Source organism: Neofelis nebulosa, chromosome 10 (assembly GCF_028018385.1).
Source record: "Neofelis nebulosa isolate mNeoNeb1 chromosome 10, mNeoNeb1.pri, whole genome shotgun sequence".
In the NCBI taxonomy this organism is placed as follows: domain Eukaryota; kingdom Metazoa; phylum Chordata; class Mammalia; order Carnivora; family Felidae; genus Neofelis; species Neofelis nebulosa.
In genome coordinates, this window is record NC_080791.1 from 78,348,668 (window position 1) to 78,367,686 (window position 19,019).

At 36.9% G+C, this 19,019-nt stretch overlaps 1 long non-coding RNA gene across 1 annotated transcript in view; it reads left to right on the plus strand.

Moving 5' to 3' along the window:
- The window catches only part of LOC131487612 (uncharacterized), a 221,542-nt gene that overhangs the window by 159,832 nt on the left and 42,691 nt on the right, over positions 1-19,019 (plus strand). The window contains exons 6-7 of the long non-coding RNA XR_009249848.1: positions 7,857-7,986; positions 8,473-8,587. This is a non-coding gene — a long non-coding RNA (uncharacterized LOC131487612). The remainder of the gene's footprint in view (positions 1-7,856; positions 7,987-8,472; positions 8,588-19,019) is intronic.

Here is a 19,019-nt window from a genome sequence, read left to right on the forward strand (position 1 = left end):
TGTAGGAACAGATGGACAGGCAGCCAGTAAATGGTCTGACATTGCATTTATTATCTTATAAAGCACAATGATCTCATAAATATTTTAATCTAAAATTCTAAGGCAATAGCTGAACTCTGTCTACTTGTTCATGGTGCTGTTGATATAGGAGTACTATATAATTCAGGTAAGAAAAAAAAGGGGCAGGGCAAAATACAAAGACAGTACACCTCAGAAGGTAAGTCTAATGCTGCATTTTATGAAAATAGAAAATGGAAAATAAATTGTTTAAAAACCACAATCATATATGGCATTGTCACATTGTACAGAAACCATCTTTATAAATCAAAGAAAATTTTATATTGAGGAAATGCCTTTATATGTTTTAGAAAAAAAATATCTTTCATCATTTGTTTTAAGCAGGCAATGATTCAAGTTGTATTTTTACTAATTAAAAATGTGGGAAATTAAAACTCAAACTTAGATCTAATGTCTCTTAGTTCATTCATTGAAAATTATCTTCTCTTTTAATTTGCAAGAATATCACAATGTGGCCAAGGAATGAGAATATAGTCATCAACTGATTCTTTATCAGAGTTCTGTAACCTGTTTAAAGATATGAAAATAATATTTTAAAAATGCCAACCATTCTGCAGTTATCTGCACTTCCAAATACATTGTATGTAGATCCATCTGCAAAGTATTAAAAGCCATATATTATGTATTTACTCAAAGGTATCACATATTGAATTACTGAATCTACTTTTCTAAAGTTGTCTTTTTAAATACATAGAGATTTAAGAATTTATAAGAATGCCTAGGATGTTTAGGAAATGAATAGCAATATAATTTGTAGTCCTTTAAAAATAAAATCCCTTATTTTTTTTGACAAAATGAGCCTTATTTCTCTGAACAATAGTATGTGTGATAATTCCATCATATTCATACCAAGAAATTTCCCATCTACACTACAATTAAAAGGGAATCATAGTAATATCTTTACTAACTTTATATGTAGCTCTTCATGGACTATAAGAAAAAAAAAGGAGATACCGAATAATTTATTACCAAGTGAGAATGTTTTAAAAATGAAAAAGAGGTTGGGGAAAAGAGAAATAGATATACCAAGAGAGAGACAGAAAGGAAAATCAAAGTGGAGGCCATGCAAAAGATCAAAGAAAAATGATGCACCTAGAAATGTTCTCTCATCTTGGTTTATTGATGTTAAAGGCAGTCATGAAAGGTATACCCAGTTATAAAGTTGGAACTAAAATATTTTAATTGTAAATCATGCCTGACTTTAGAGTTAATAAATGTATTGATACATTTTCTCATTACATTTATTTTTCTAATTTTATACTTTGATTTAAATTGATAGTAGATTTAATTCTTCTAATATAGGCTTTTCAAAACATTCTTGACTATTGAATTTCTACTCATTATTTATAGATCTGATTAATAGATAAAAACTGACCCTTCTCCCAGAACAAAATCAGTTACTAATCTTACTTTACATTCACCACATTAGAACTGTTCTATTCCCATTCCCATCATTCTATCTTACATAACAGTTAGTTATATGACTGGCCCTTGAACACACGTTTGAACTGTGTGTGTCTACCAATATGTGGATTTTTTTTGATATGGTACAATAGTATAAATGCATTTTTTCATGATTTTCTTGATAACATTTTCTTTCCTCTAGCTTTCTTTATTGTAAGAATACAGTATATAATACATATACAATATATGTATTAATCCACTGTTTACATTATTATGTTATGGTTTATGTTATTTGATTGAGTCAACAATAGACTATTAGTAGTTAAGCTTTTGAGGAGTCAGAATTTATATTCAGCTTCTTGACTGTGTGGAGGTTTGGTGCCCCTAATCCCCATGTTGTTCAAGGGTCAACGGTGTATATGGCTATTACTTTCATTAGAAAGGATGTTTTTTCAAGGCAAGTATTCCTTTCTTCCTTCCTCTCATTATTCATGACATTATAGTGGGAGAGGGGTTCAAACAAAGAATATTCATCGCTATATTTTCCACAACTATATTTTCTATCTAGCATTATTCAAGGAACCTGCTAATAGGCCTAGTAATGTATAGCTAGAACTACATGAAGCGCTTACTCTCAGGTAGTACAACAAACCGTTCATGTTAATGATGTTGTGGTTCATCCAATCAACAAATATTTATTGTGCTCTTGTGAGTAGCATGCAAGGTGTTGTGGCTGAAATGGTGAGCAGGACTGACTCATGGAACTTACAGTCAAGTTGGGAAGACAGAGAAGCACAAATAATCTTGCAAATATATAAGATATATCAGTTAAGTTACATGCAATATATCAGATAAATAATGTGTTTCTCTGTTCATTTATGTATTCATTTTGAAATCTAGATATTTGTGATAATCAATCTTATTCAATAAAATTGCACATTATTCCAATTTTTAGTCTTCCTTTAAGAAATTTAATGCAATTTTACATTTTTGTTCCTAATGACTCCGCATCTTTGATGTATTATATTCTGAATGAAATATAGTTCTCCCCCACTATTATAAAGTATTTTTTTTTCCTTAAGTCATCTGTGTCCAGGCACATTAATAATTATCACTTTTTGTTTGACAGAGTATCTTTGATTTTATAAACACAGTATCTTTATCAAAGAAGGATAATACTGTGTATCTTTTTAAATATTCAAACTGATCATTTTTTTTTCTTAACGCATTAACTTGATCCTCTATCAATAGTTGAGTAGTAGGGCTGATTGCAGCCATCTCTGTTTTATTCCTCATTTTCATAGAAATAAGGTTAGCATTTGCTGTTAGTTTTGGCATAAGAGTTATTTTTTATATTGGCATTTCCTTCCCATTTTCTCATTGTCCTTCCTATAAGGAGTATGCATGGCCTTCTCCATGGCCATTTGACTTCCAGTACCTCGCAGTTGAAGTTGTTTTGGTTCAAGGAGTCACTGAATGTCATGTTCAACAGAAGCTTTAAGAACCATTTCATGATTTTGCCAAGATTCATTTTCTTCTACTTCTATGAGTTAAAACTGAAATATTTCAGTTGTAAATCACACTTGATTTCAGAGTAGGTAGACTACTACATTAGCCAGGATCCAGTAATGAGGAGGATATGTGGAACAAAATTGAACAGAAACAAGCAGAGTCAAAGTTATGCCCTGAATACATGGAAATTCAATGAAGTAATTATTTCTTGCTGTGTGATAATTGCTAAATCATTTGCTTCCAAAAATTCCTATTTTATTTAAATTTTCATTAGAATCCCTGTAAGTTTTATCTATTGACCTTATGTCATCCATTTCTTTTTTTTTATTTGAGAGAGAGAGACAGAGACAGAGAGACAGAGAATGGGTGGGGGAGGGGTTGAGAGAGAGGGAGAAAGAGAGAATCCCAAGCAGGCTCCATGGTATCAGTGCAGAGCCTGATGGGGGGCTTGAGTTCTCTAACCATCAGATCACGACCTGAGCCTAAACCAATAGTCGGACACTTGACTGACTGAGCCACCCAGGCGCCCCTGTCATCTATTTCTAGTTATATGATTTTTCCTTTTAATGTATTGATTGAATGGATTATGTTGATATAGTTCCTGAATTATGACAACATTCCTGGACTACCTAATTGTAGTATATTAAACACTATCTATAGTACCTACGTATTAAACACTACCCATAGTATAGTATAGCATACCTATAGTATAAACACTACCTAATTATAGTATATTATTTTTGTTAAGTAATACTCAATTCTGTGTATAGCAGACCCTCTTTATCTGCACTATCCCTTTCTGTGGTTTCAGGTGTCTACAGTCACTGAAAGTCTAGAAGCAGATGATAGTCCTTCTGACCTGTCATCAAGTCAGTAGCACTCTGTTGCTGCATCACAATGCCTACATTATTCACCTCACTTCATATTGTCAAATAGACATTGTATCATCTGACATCATCACAAGAAGAAGTTTGCGTATAGTCCAAAAAGATATTTTGAGACTAAGAGGCCACATTTACATAATTTATTTTACAAGACATGTCATAATTACTGTATTTTATTATTGTTGTTCATCTCTTACTGTGTCTAATTTATGAATTAAACTTTATCATAGATACATATGTATAGGAAATTAAAACATAGCATAAATAGGGTTCAGTACAATCTGCAGTTTCAGGCATCCACTGGAGGTCTTGGAACATACTCCCCATGGATAAGGGCGGATGGATATATATATATAGTAATAAGTTAAATTAGATTTGTGGCATAAAATTTGTTGATAAATACCTTGTAGTATTGTATGACCTGAATAATTTTAATTCTACAGGTATTAGTTTTGCAAAGGTTTTTAAGAACTTTAAAATTTTCTGTACTAAATTCTCATTGAAGATGGCAGGCTGAGAATAGGCTACAATCTTCTCTACACTCCAGATTCAGAAAAATTTTGAAAAAAAGCCAAAAAACAAGCACTTAAGGTATAAAAAGGGAACATTTCACCACTTCACTGACCATAAAAGAGTTAGACATCTCTCAGAGATGGGCACTATATAGGATGATATGGGAAGTCACAAAAAATAGGACAAAGGCAAAAGGCAAAACCAAATCCATGACTGTTGTACTGTTGTATACATGGAGACAATGGATGCTAAGAGGTGGATGACACCAGAGAGACCATAATAGTAGTAACCAAGCACGTGAACTCCTAGTGTAAGCTTTCAAACATGAGCATGAGTGAGTGATATCAGGCAAGAGAAGCAGGGTATTGTGGATGGTAAAGGATGGGAGAAATATGGAGGACCCATATGTAGAAAGCTAGCACTGAAAATACCATTAAGCTACTGGCTTCTTGCTTTTTCTGAAACTATACCAGAATTCAGGACACATTTTATTCTCCCTAAGCAGTTTGCACAAACAGAAAACATAGTCGAAATGGAAATATATTCCCAAAGATGAAGATACAGTCAAGATGTCTAACAGATAAAAAATAAATAAATAAATAAAACAAGACACATACAAATCTCAACATCAGAGAGAGAATTTAAACAATGTTAACTAATAGAGGAGGCAGAATTGGAGTTTCACATAAACATGAAAACACTAATCATAAGAGCTGACATTATTTCCTAGGTGGCCAGCACCTTTTTACGTCTATGTGTTCTACCATTAAATGGATGAAAGAATGCAGGAATAGACCAAAGTCCTACAATAAGAATGATTAGCAGTAAAGGAATAAAAGTGATAAATCTCAAAAATGAAAACTGTTGTTGAAATTAAAAACAGAAGTCCAGAATGTCCTGAGAAGAAGCATGCATTACGTCTGGAAGATCTTGTTGAAGGGTTAAGCCAGAAAGCACCACAGTTGGAGAGAGATGAGGCATGTGAAAGAAAGATGGCAAAACGTGGAGGCATCTAGCTGTTTCATTATCTGACTTACTGACAGCCCAGAGGAAGTACGTGGGATATAGGTGTGTACAAGACCACAGGCGATCTGTACTCAAGAAGGAGTCTGATGAAAAGAACCCACTCTGTCCTGAAGAGGATAAGTTAAAACAAACAAACAAACAAAAACTAATAGATTTAGACAGAGTGACAAAGAATACAAATAAAATCTTAAAAGGTTCCAGGAAGATATACAGATATGCCTACTGAAGTCAAGATAGCAATGGAACAACATCTGTGAGCAGGAAGACTGCAAAGGCCCACACATAAGGAGGGAGAAAATGTACAGCCTTATATTAATGTATTAATAATACAAGATTACACGTCGGTGAACCATGCTTTCACATTGAGTTAGAAACAAAATAAACCCATCAAAGAATAAGAAAGGGCTAATAGAGGGAAAGTTGAAGTTGATGTAATACACATAAGAGTTAATAAAAATAAAGATTTAAAAGATAATAAAATAACATTCAAACTTTTTGAAGTATGACAAAAAAAAAGAATAAAAAGCTAGTCATTTTAGACCTAAAGTATTAAATAAATACAGATACCAAGAAGATTAAAACAATGTTAAGAAAATACTATGGACAGTTTAACCTAATTTGTTTTGGAGAATACATGTAAGAAAAATGGCTCTACAAGCAGAGACGTAGAATGAAGGTGGAGTCAGATTGTGATCTCCAGAGACACTGACATAATCTGTGAAGATCCACCAGCCTGGAATGCTTTTAACTCCAGTCATTCAGATTTCAACTCAAATATCAGGTTTTTTGAGGCTTTCTGACCATCCTAATAAAATCAGTTGCCTAGTCTTATATCATTATTCCACTTATTTTTCTCTGTTATCAGCAATTGGAAATTTGTTTTGTTGCTGTGTAATGTTGGACCTGATTGTAGCTACTCAGTAAATTATCATCTGATTAATTGATGGACTGATTAATTAACCCCATTTTATTTTCTATGATTTTTTTTGTTGTTTATTTTCTTTCCAGCACTTCCTACCTTTTCTTTTTTTTCCTCCTATTGGATTGCATAATAAACTAAAACATTTTTCCACTGACAATTTTAAAGATGAATTCTAACAAACCTTCAAAAAACAAAGTTTCCATTTTATACTTGCTCTTTCAGCACTGAAAAAAGAGGAGGAGGTGATGAATCACCCTTCTCCATCTGGCATCATGTTTCCTTTATCTTGATTGAAAGGACCCCAGAATCATCCCATGATGATTAGGCCCAAAATCAATAAAATTTCAAATAGGCACCACATAAGCTATTATAAATAGATGAATGCCAATCTAAGAGACAGCATCTACATATACACAGATAGGAATAAGTTGTGAGGAATGCCAGTGTGGAATACCGTGGCAGGCCCTGTGGATTCCTGGGAAAACTGTCAAATAGTCCAAGAAAATTATTGTGAAACCAAGGTGAAGGTAGGATGCAGTCATAGAAGCAGCAGGAAGGTGAATCATCAGGGGCTTGATTATTGGGGTGTATTTGGAGTTTAGGGGTGACAGAACACCAAGATGGTGGAAGAGGCCACCAGGGGAACAAACTCACCTAAACTGGAATATAGTTAAACAGCATTGGTTCCCTGGCCTGAGACTTTGACACTCAGGCTCCTTGCCCTGTGCTTGTCATATGGTTGAAGGTGTTATTTTGTTAATTTATCATTGGCTAATGAATTTGCTAACAGCACAAGGCAGTGGCGTCAGAATTGAGAAAGAATTCCGTGAATCGTGTATGCTATAATCCTTCAAAACTCTCTTCTCGTTTTGTCAGGCAGTAACTATATCACATTTTTTTTCAATATATGAAATTTATTGTCAAATTTGTTTCCATACAACACCCAGTGCTCATCCCAAAAGGTGCCCTCCTCAATACCCATCACCCACCCTCCCCTCCCTCCCACCCCCCCCCCCCCCATCAACCTTCAGTTTGTTCTCAGTTTTTAAGAGTCTCTTATGCTTTGGCTCTCTCCCACTCTAACCTCTTTTTTTTGTTCCTTCCCCTCCCCCATGGGTTTCTGTTAAGTTTCTCAGGATCCACATAAAAGTGAAAACATATGGTATCTGTTTTTCTCTGTATGGCTTATTTCACTTAGAATAACACTCTCCAGTTCCATCCATATATCACATTTTTTAAACTGCTATTTCTATAATCTGAGGTGTTCATACTTTTTCCCATTCATAAAGCTAGTGATCTTCATAGCCAACTTGATTCCCTGGCACATTTCAATACTTTTAACTTTGTAGACCACAGGCAGATGTTTAATGTGCAGGAGAATGGAGTGGCTCTTATTCTTGCTGTAGATGTAAACATTTTCTAAGTTGGTATGTTTTGCACTTAATTCTGGATTTTTGCATAAAAGACAGATAGTATGTTGTAATCCTAGATAATGTAGCATGCTTTCTTTACACTAGATAAACGGTTGGCAGGGAAATGAGCTACCTAATTCCTGGGAGACTGACTGATTTTAGGACTCCAGTGCTGTGCTCTGAATCCACCAGCACCCAGTTCATGTGCATATTTCCAAAGGCTGCTTGCTCCCAGGTGAGGAGTTGCAAAATTCATGGCCCCAAAATATGTCCCCTTGGCATGTAGATTATTTTGAATTGAAAGCAATCAAGACCCAATAGACTCAAGAAAAACTTATACCTTTCCCTTTAACTAACCAAGAGAATTTAGACTCGGGCCTGATTCAGAAAAAGAGTTATTGCCAGAGATAAATTTTCATCTGAAAGATCCATCTGTGTGACAGGGCAAACATCTAATTACCAAACATCTGCGCTTCTTATTGTCCTATAAATTATCTTCCTCCCCTTGGAAGCCCCAGGCCCCAATCCTATCCCTTAGCTCACAGTGACATATAAGCCTCAACTGACTGACTTGTCTCATATTCTTTATGGGGCTTCCATATGCGTGTAATTAATTTTTTTCTCCTGTTAATCTGTCTTATGTCAATTTAATTAATAGACCAGCCAAACAAACAAACAAACCTAAAGACTAGAGGGGTAAAACATGTCCTCTCCTACACAGGAAATGACTGAGCACAGCAGAAGACTATGACAGACCTGTTCCTGAAGGGTGACTTTGGCTGAAGGACTCCGTGATGACCTTGATGAAGTGTCTTAGAACTGCTCTGGAAAAGGAGGTACTTCTGCCCAAGCGTCCTTTTTTCCTTCTGTCTTCCACATGCATCAAACATGCATTGATCACTTGCCTTGACTCTGTCCCCATTTATCCTCACAAGCAGTTTGCCTAATAAATCTCTTGCACATTTAATTACATGTTGATGTCAGCTTCCCAGAGGACCCAGACTAAAACAGGTACTAAATTGTTCTAAAAATATAGGCTTCCAACTTGTTTTGGGTAATTTCTGGAAAAATTCTCTCCCTCTTTTCTTAATAAATTGTCAGATGAAACCACTTTAGCTTTTGAGACTAAAGAAATGAATAACACCAAAAAAATAAAACTCGGTAGTATAATTGATTTAATGGGCTGCATGTTAATAGATCAGCTATGATGTTTCACTTTTCTGAGCTGTTGCTGGACCATCACTAATGAAGAGGAACAGAATTTGCCACCTCAAAATATACCTCTTTGGCATAAGAATTATTGTAGGCTGCTTTTTAAAAAATCAAAAACACTGAAAACTGACTAGAAGTTACCCTCTGTAAAAGACACTTATATTTATAAGAGAAACCTTCATTTGTAAGGGTGTCTCCTTACAGAGAAAGATGACCAGGTCTCCAGAAATTCTTATCAGTGGGGAAGGCAATGATTTACATCTGCATAACAACTTTACCTTTGTTTATTGTACTCTTCCTGGTAACCTCCCCAAATTGGCCTTCCCCACCCACTCCAAAATCTTTCTTTTATCTTTAGCTAGAAATGGTATTTTAGGTGGTGGCTTAGACCATTTAGGGTAGTTATTCACTTTTTCTGGCTCTCTCCTATGTATACAGGAGGTATACATACTATTAAGCTTCTGTTTTTCTCTTGTTACCCTGTCTTTTGTTTCAGGGGGTATCTCAGCCAATAACCTAGAAGGAGACAGGGAAGATTATTTTTCCTACCTTATTCTAATTTTTAATTATTTAGGGAATCCACCTCAGAAACAAACACCTTAAAGAGTATATGCAAGGACTAGAATTCTTTTTTAACTGTGATAAAATCATTTCAACATCAAATGGGTTCCCATATTCCCTTAGTATGTACATTTTCTTTTAAAACATAAGAACATTTTCTGAGAATTGTGTGAGTTCATTTAGATTATTGAATTAAGGGGCCGAGTGTAAAACCTTGTTCCAGATGGTAGAAATACTTGTCACTCCCTAAGACTACTTCAATGCCTAACATTTCTCTCCCCATGTTGAAGACACTTAGCATGGTTAACAGAGTTGAGGGCACTTGCTTTAGGTGGTCACTTTGTAGGAAATATCTAAAATAAAACCAGGGTGTTTTCCACTTCCTACCTTGACTCTGCCTCAGGCAGCATATATGACTTCACCCTGGTTGTTGATATGCAAGGCCTCCTGCAGTTGGCTTCTCCATTTTCCAACATAGTTTACATGGAAGGGATAGGAGAGACATAGCTCTAATGGCAAAGCCTTGAAAATCCTTGGGAGTTCGCTGTTCCTATAGGAGCATGGTTACAGCTCTGACTCCAATCCCGTCATGTTTTCTCTTTAAAATGCTACAAAAACAAAAAATCCTTTAAGAAATCCTACTGAGTACCACTCCTGTTGCAGGATTCTTTTTTTTTAATTAATTAAGTAATTATTTTAATTTTATTTTTTATTTTTTAAAATTTACATCCAAATTAGTTAGCATGTAGTGCAACAATGATTCCAGGAGTAGATTCCTTAGTGCCCCTTACCCATTTAGCCCATCCCCCCCTCCCACAAACCCTCCAGTAACCCTCAGTTTGTTCTCCATATTTATGAGTCTCGTCTGTTTTGTCCCCCTCCCTGTTTTTATATTATTTTTGTTTCCCTTCCCTTATGTTCATCTGTTTTGTCTCTTAAAGTCCTCATGAGTGAAGTCATATGATTTTTGTCTTTCTCTGACTGACTAATTTCACTTAGCGTAATACCCTCCAGTTCCATCCACATAGTTGCAAATGGCAAGATTTCATTCTTTTTGATTGCCGAGTAACACTCCATTGTATATACATACCACTTCTTCTATATCCATTCATCCATTGATGGACATTTGGGTTCTTTCCTTACTCTGGCTATTATTGTTAGTGCTGCTATAAACATGGGGGTGCATGTATCCCTTCGAAACAGTACACCTGTATCCCGTGGAGAAATGCCTAGTAGTGCAATTGCTGGGTCATAGGGTAGTTCTATTTTTAGTTTTTTGAGGAGCCTCCGTACTGTTTTCCAGAGTGGCTGCACCAGCTTGCATTCCTACCAACAATGTAAAAGACATCCTCTTTCCCCGCATCCTCGCCAACATCTGTTGTTGCCTGAGTTGTTAATGTTAGCCATTCTGACAGGTGTGAGGTGGTATCTCATTGTGGTTTTGATTTGCATTTCCCCGATGATGAGTGATGTTGAGCATTTTTTTCATGTGTCGGTTGGCCATCTGGATGTCTTCTTTGGAGAAATGTGTATTCATGTCTTTTGCCCATTTGTTCACTGGGTTATTTGTTTTTTGGGTGTTGAGTTTGATAAGTTCTTTATAGATTTTGGATACTAACCCTTTACCTGATATGTCATTTGCAAATATCTTCTCCCATTCTGTCAGTTGCCTTTTAGTTTTGCTGTTTCCTTCACTGTGCAGAAGGTTTTTATTTTGATGAGCTCCCAGTAGTTCATTTTGCTTTTGTTTCCCTTGACTCTGGAGACATGTTGAGTAAGAAGTTGCTGCAGGCAAGATCAAAGACGTTTTTGCCTGCTTTCTCCTCGAGGATTTTGATGGCTTCCTGTCTTACGTTGAGGTCTTTCATCCATTTTGAGTTTATTTTTGTGTATGGTGTAAGAAAGTGATCCAGATTCATTCTTCTGCATGTCACTCTCCAGTTTTCCCAGCACCACTTGCTGAAGAGACTGTTTTTATTCCAGTGGATATTCTTTCCTGCTTTGTCAAAGATTAGTTGGCCATACGTTTGTGGGTCCATTTCTGGGTTCTCTATTCTGTTCCATTGATCTGACTGTCTGTTCTTGTGCCAGTACCATACTGTCTTGATGATTACAACTTTGTAGTATAGCTTGGAGTCTGGGATTGTGATGCCTCCTGCTTTGGTTTTGTTTAACATTATTTGTTCTAGCTCTGTGAAGATTGCTGGTGTTACACTGATAGTGATCGTGTTGAATATGTAGATTGCTTTGGGTAGTATCGACATTTTAACAATATTTGTTCTTCCTATCCAGGAGCATTGAATCTTTTTCTATTTCTTTGTGTCTTCCTCAATTTCTTTTATAAGCTTTCTATAGTTTTCAGTGTATATATTTTTCACCTCTTTGGTTAGTTTTATTCCTAGGTATTTTATGGGTTTTGGTGCAACTGTAAATGGAATCGATTCCTTGATTTCTCTTTGTGTCACTTCATTGTTGGTGTATAGGAATGCAACAGCGAAGTTGCTGATTCATGAATCACTTCTAGCAGTTTTTTGGTGGAATCTTTTGGGTTTTCCATATAGAGTAATCTGCGAAGAGTGAAAGTTTGTCTGTCATCTGCGAAGAGTGAAAGTTTGACCTCCTCCTGGCCGACTTGGATGCCTTTTATTTCTTTGTGTTGTCTGATTTCAGAGGCTAAGACTTCCAATGCTATGTTGAATAACAGTGGCAAGAGTGGACATCCCTGTCTTGTTCCTGACCTTAGGGGAAAGCTCTCAGTTTTTCCCCATTGAGGATTGTATTAGCGTTGGGTCGCTCGTATATGGCTTTTATCATCTCGAGGTATGATCCTTCTATCCCTACTTTGTTGAGGGTTTTTATCAACAAAGGATGCTGTGTTTTGTCAAATGCTTTCTCTGCATCTATTGAGAGGATCATATGGTTCTTGTCCTTTCTTTTATTGATGTGATGAATCACGTTAATTGTTGTGTGGATATTGAACCAGCCCTCCATCCCAGGTATAAATCCGACTTGGTCGTGGTGAATAATTTTTTTAATGTATTGTTGGATCCGGTTGGCTAATATCTTGTTGAGAATTTTTGCATCCATGTTCATCAGGAAAATTGGTCTCTAGTTCTCCTTTTTAGTGGGGTCTCTGTCTGGTTTTGGAAGCAGGCTAATGCTGGCTTCATAGAAAGGGTTTGGAAGTTTCCCTTCCATTTGTATTTTTTTGGAGCACCTTCAAGAGAATAGGTATTAACTCTTCCTTAAATGTTTGGTAGAATTCCCCTGGAAAGCCATCTGGCCCTGGACTCTAGTATTTTGGCAGATTTTTGGTTACGAATTCGATTTCCTTACTGGTTATGGGTCTGTTCAAATTCTCTATTTCTTCCTATTTCAGTTTTGGTAGTGTATGTTTCTAGGAATTTGTCCATTTCTTCAAGATTACCCACTTTATTGGCATATAATTGCTCATAATATTCTCTTATTATTGTTTGTATTTCTGTTGTGTTGGTTGTGATCTCTCCTCTTTCATTCTTGATTTTATTTATTTGTGTCCTTTCCTTTTTCTTTTTGGTACAACTGGCTAGTGGTTTATCAATTTTGTTAATTCTTTCAAAGAACCAGCTTCTGGTTTCATTGAGCGGTTCTACTGTTTTTTGTTTTTGGGGTTTTTTTTGTTTTGATAGCATTAATTTCTGCTCTAATCTTTTATTATTTCCAGTCTTTTGCTGGTTTTGGGTTTTATTTGCTGTTCTTTTTCCAGCTCCTCAAGGCACAAAGTTAGGTTGTGTATCTGAGATCTTTCTTCCTTCTTTAGGAAGGCCTGGATTGCTATCTACTTTCCTCTTATGACCGCCTTTGCTGTGTCCCAGAGGTTTTGGGTTGTGGCATTATCATTTTCATTGACTTCCATATATTTTTTAATTTCTTCTTTAACTGCTTGGTTAGCCCATTCATTCTTTAGTAGGATGATCTTCAGTCTCCAAGTATTTGTTACCTTTTCAAATTGTTTCTTGTGGTTCATTTCGAGTTTCATAACGTTGTGGTCTGAAAATATGCACGGTATGATCTTGATCTTTTTGTACCTGTTGAGGACTGATTTGTGTCCCAGTATATGGTCTATTCTGGAGAAAGTTCCATGTGCACTGGAGAAGAATGTATATTCAATGCTTTAGGATAAAATGTTCTGAATATATCTGTTAAATCCATCTGGTCCAGTGTGTCATTCAAAGCCATTGTTTCCTTGTTGATTTTTTGATTAGATGATCTGTCCATTGCTGTGAGTGTGGTGTTGTAGTCTCCTACTATTATGATATTACTATCGATGAGTTTCTTTATGTTTGTGATTAATTGATTTATTTTTTGGGTCGTCCACATTTGGCACATAAATGTTTATGATTGTTAGGTCTTCTTGGTCTATACACCCCTTGATTATGATATAATGTCCTTTTGCATCTCTTGATACAGTCCTTGTTTTAAAGTCTAGATTGTCTGATATAAGTATGGCTACTCCGGGTTTCTTTTGTTGACCATTAGCATGATAAATGGTTCTCCATCCCCTTAATTTCAACCTGAAGGTGTCTTTAGGTCTAACGTGGGTCTCATGTAAACAGCATATAGATGGATCTTGTTTTCTTATCCATTCTGTTATCCTATGTATTTTGATTGGTGCATTGAATCCATTGACGTTTAGAGTGAGTACTGAAAGAATATGAATTTATTGCCATTATGATGCTTGTAGAGTTGGAGTTTCTGGTGGTGTTCTCTGATCCTTTCTAATATTTGTTGCTTTTGGTATTTATTTATTTATTTATTTGTATATATATAAATATATATATGAATATCTATATATATTTTTATGATATGTATGATATATACCATATATGATGATTATATAATCATGTATATTTATGATTATATATATATATATATATATATATATATATATATATATATGTATTCATCTTTTCTCCCCTCAGAGAGTCCCCCTTAAAATTTCTTGCAGGGCTGGTTTAGTGGTCACAAACTCCTTTAATTTTTGTTTGTCTGGGGAACTTTTTCTCTCTCCTTCTATTTTGAATGGCAGCTTTGCTGGATAAAGAATTCTTGGCTGCATATTTTTCTGATTCACTACACTGAATATATCCCTCCACTCCTTTCTGGCCTGCCAAGTTTCTGTGGATAGGTCTGCTGCAAACCTGATCTGTATTCCCTTGTAGGTTAGGAACTTTTTTTCCCTTGCTGCTTCTCTCCTTGCCTGAGTATTTTGTGAATTTGAGTATGATTTGCATTGTTGATGGTCGGTTTTTGTTGAATCTAATGATAGTCCTCTGTGCTTCCTGGATTTTGATGTCTGTGTCTTTCCCCAGGTTAGGAAAGTTTTCTGCTGTGATTTGCTCACATAACCCTTCGACCCCTATTTCTCTCTCTTCCTCTTCTGGGACCCCTATGATTCTGATGTTGTTCCTTTTTAATGAGTCACTGATTTCTCTAATTCTTAAATCGTGCTCTTTTGCCTTAATCTCCCTCTTTTTTTCTGCTTCGTTATTCTAAGTTTGTCCTCTATATCGCTGATTCTCTGTTCTGCCTCATTCATCCTTGCTGCTGCTGCATCCATCCATGATTGCAGCTCAGTTATAGCATTTTTAATTTCATTATGACTATTTTTTACTTGTTTTATCTCTGCAGAAAGGGATTCTAATCTGTTTTCGACTCCAGCTAGTATTCTTATTATCATGATTCTAAATTCTTGTTCAGACATCTTGCTTGTATCTGGTTGGTTATATCCCTGGCTGTTGTTTCTTTGTGCTCTTTGTTTTGGGGTGAATTCTTTCGTTTTGTCATTTTGAAGGGAGAAAAAGAATTAATGAGGTAGAAAAATTAAAATTAAAAGATTAAGTTTAAAAAAATATATTAAAATTTAAAAATTAAAAATACACACACACACACAAATCGAATAAATGATGCTAGGTCCTAGGTATGTTTTGGCCTGGGTGTTGAAAGTGGTTTCACAGATTAGAGGGGGAAAAAGGGCCGTGGGAGTAAAGGAAAAAAAAAGGAAATTCTTTGAGAGTTTGAAAAAATGAATACACTGAAGTGACTAAAATGAGATGATGGGAGTAAAATAGAATTTGAAAAACTATATACAAAAGTAAAGAAGATAGTAGAACAAATTTTAAAAAATATTTTTAATAGAAAGTGAAAGTAAAAATGAAGTTTTTCTCTTTCTGCATTAAAGAAAAAGAAAAGAAACGAAAAAGAGAGAAAAAGACAAAGACAAAAAAGGAAATCGTTTGAAAATTTGAAAAGGTGAATACACTGAAGTAGACTAAGATAAAATGATGGAAGTAAAATAGAATTTGAAAAAACTTACATCAAAGTAAAAAATATAGTAATAAAAATTAAAGAAAGATATTTTTAATAAAAATTGAAAATAAAAATGAATGTTTTCTCTTTGTGTATTCAAGAAAAATAAAAGAAGTGTAAAAGAGAAAAAAAAGAAAGAAAAAAAAGGAAAGAAAGAAAGAAAATTGAATAGATGAACCTGCTAACAGATTGAAGTAGGACTGAAAATGCTTCATTTTCCCCTAGAGGTCAGACTATGTAGTGCTTTATAGTCCATAAACTAATCAGGCAGTGAGACTTGTGTTCTTAACGAACGAAGTTGTCCCAGTTGGGCGGGGCTCAGTGTAACAGTTCCCGCTCTCCACTAGATGGCGCTGCTAGCCTACTGTTGTGGAGTGTTGCAGTGCTCGTAGGTGTGTATGTGCATGTGCGGGAGTGGTGAAAATGGCACTACCCAGCCACCCAGTCTGTTCTCCCAGATCAGCACTCATCCTCTGTCTTCAGCTTTTGTCCACTCCCCACTTTTTCACTCTCTGTGACCAGGTCCAGGCAATATCTCTTCCAAGTTTTGTCTCAGATGTGACTGTTTTCCCCACCCCTTACTTTCAAAGGACTGCAGCTTTGACCCGTTCCGCCCCTCTGTGGGAGGGTCTCACCGAGCAATTGCCGAATGAGCAATGGCCGAATATTAGTTGCACCCAGGAACTTCCACTGGACCCTGCGGCTGCCGGTGCCCCGAAACTGCAGCCAAGTGCCAGCCCGCCCCAGAAAAAGTTTGCAAGATGGTGTAGCAGCAGCGTTTCAGGGATTATAGAAAAGCACAACACACATCTGGCACCAGGCTTCACCCTTAAGGACCTTGCCCCAGCACCAGCAAATGTGGCTGCCTTCCGGGGTCTGCTGGGACCAGGTGGCTTCGACAATCTCTACCAAATGTCCTTCCAGCAGTGGAACCACTTTTCCTCGTGTGGCCCGAGAACCTTCTGGACCCCACTGTGTTCCTAGGGATTCGCCCTTCCCACCAGAGCACCACCAGGTATTGACCTGCGGAGTTGCAGCCTTTGTGTTCCCCTTGTTCACAGTCTTAATGGAATTTAAACCTTCAGTGTTCTCCTTTCTCCCTTTTTAGTTTAGTCCCTGCAGCTGTTTTACAATTTTCTACTTTCTCTCCAGCTGCTTTTGGGGAGGGCTGCTTTTCCCGTATTCTAAACCCCCCCCCCCACCAGTCTCCGTCCTCTCTCCACTCGCAATACCACCTCTCTTCCTGCTCCTTCTCGCTCCCCAAGTTCACCTCTCTGTGCTGCGTACCTGCTGAATTCTGTGGTTCAGGTTGTGCAGATTGTTGTGTTAATCCTCCAATCAGTTTTCTATGTGTAGAGGATGGTTTAGTGTTGGTCTGGCTGTATTTCATGGACGCAAAAAAAACTTCCATGCTGTTTCGCCATCTTGGCTCCTCCCCTCCTGTTGCAGGATTCTTTACCTCAATTCCCTGAGTTCCTTGTCTCTCCTCTTTGAAGAATGAAGAGGTGGACAGAAAATAAAATGAGCATCAGGCAAACGTTTATTGGAGTATAAGATCAGAAAGGAAGAATAGTATGAAGGTCCCTTTACAGAGAGGGGGCATAGGGACTATAGGCAAAGGTCTTTTTTAATAAGGTTATGGTCACCCGCCCACACTTTCCCTTCCCCCTTATTCCTTCTCAGGTTTTGCCCTTATTGGCTGGATAACTTTAGGTAGTGGGCTGTCCATTCCTGATTGGCTCCACTCCATTTTGTGAGGAGTCAGACTATGGTCATACTTTGCCTCATATAACATAAGTTTTATGGTTTACTTATTTTAGTTAAGTATTTTGATGGTCAAATTCTGGAGGGGAACCTGAGGGGAATTAGTTGGTGTCTGTTAGAGAGTTTGCTCATGGTCAGACACTCCCAAAGTATGTGTTTTTTCCCAGCCAGAGACCTCAGGTCCTAACCTTTCTTTCTCTGCCTATATTATCTTATCTTTCCCTATCATACTCTTACTAACAAACCAATCAGTATCTTCAAGTGAAGAAAACCTACAATTTCATCCTCTACCCCGACCCCCATAAAAAAGTGTGTATGCAGGTGTTGCAGGATTTTTTACCTCAATATCTGGGATTTGTTGTCTTGCCTCTTTGAGGAATGAAGAGATGAACATGGAATGAGCAGCAGGCAAAAGTGTATTAGAGTATAAGATTAGAAAGTAAGAAAGCTCTCTTTACAAAGAGGGGGCATTTGAAGTTGAATACCCATGACAGTAGTCAAGGGTCCTTGATATATAAGGTTCTGGTCCCCCCACGCCACCCTCCACTTCCCTTCCTTCTTGTTGCTTCTCAGGTCCTACCCTTATTGACTTGATAATATAGTTGCTGGGTTGTCCTTTCCTGATTGCCTCATTTCCATTGTATGAGGAGTGATCTATGGACATACTGTTCCTTGTGGGTCATAGGTTTTATGGTGTACTTATTTTTAGTCAGGTCTTTTGTCAATTTCCTGAGGGAAACCTGAGGGGGAGTGGTGGTATCTGTTAACTTCTTATGAAGAACCTTGTGCCCAAGGGGGTTTCTGTGTCAGATACTCCCAGCATTGTTCCAAACTATGTGTATTTCCCCATCCAGGGACCTTAGGTCCAAACCTTTCCCTTTCTGCCTACTGAATCCTCTTTTGCTGTCATACAAGGGGACAGGGATGTACTTGAAGCAGCAGACTTAGACTGGAAGTTAACAATTGTGAGGCAGGACCGGGGGGCATCAGAATGGCTGCTGTGGTAAGTGGTAGAAACACAGCAGTAGCATAAACAGTGGCAGAGCCTGGAAAACCCAGTAAATACAATGTCACTCAGAGAGGAGAGCATATCCTTAGTATAACCACTGGGAGGAAAGCTGAGAATAAAAATGAGCAGGACAGAAAACCTGAGAAAGAAGAAGAAGAAGAAGAAGAAAGAAGAAAGAAGAAAGAAGAAAGAAGAAAGAAGAAAGAAGAAAGAAGAAAGAAGAAAAGATTTGGAAATTTGAAGAACAAAGCACATTTATTAAGTAAACTTCCTGATGCTTTACAGAAGAGGGAGCCCTTGAGCTGAGAAACCTGGACAGCTACTCTAAAACCTTCCTCTCACCTACTCCTAGCACTCATTTCTCACTTCTCATC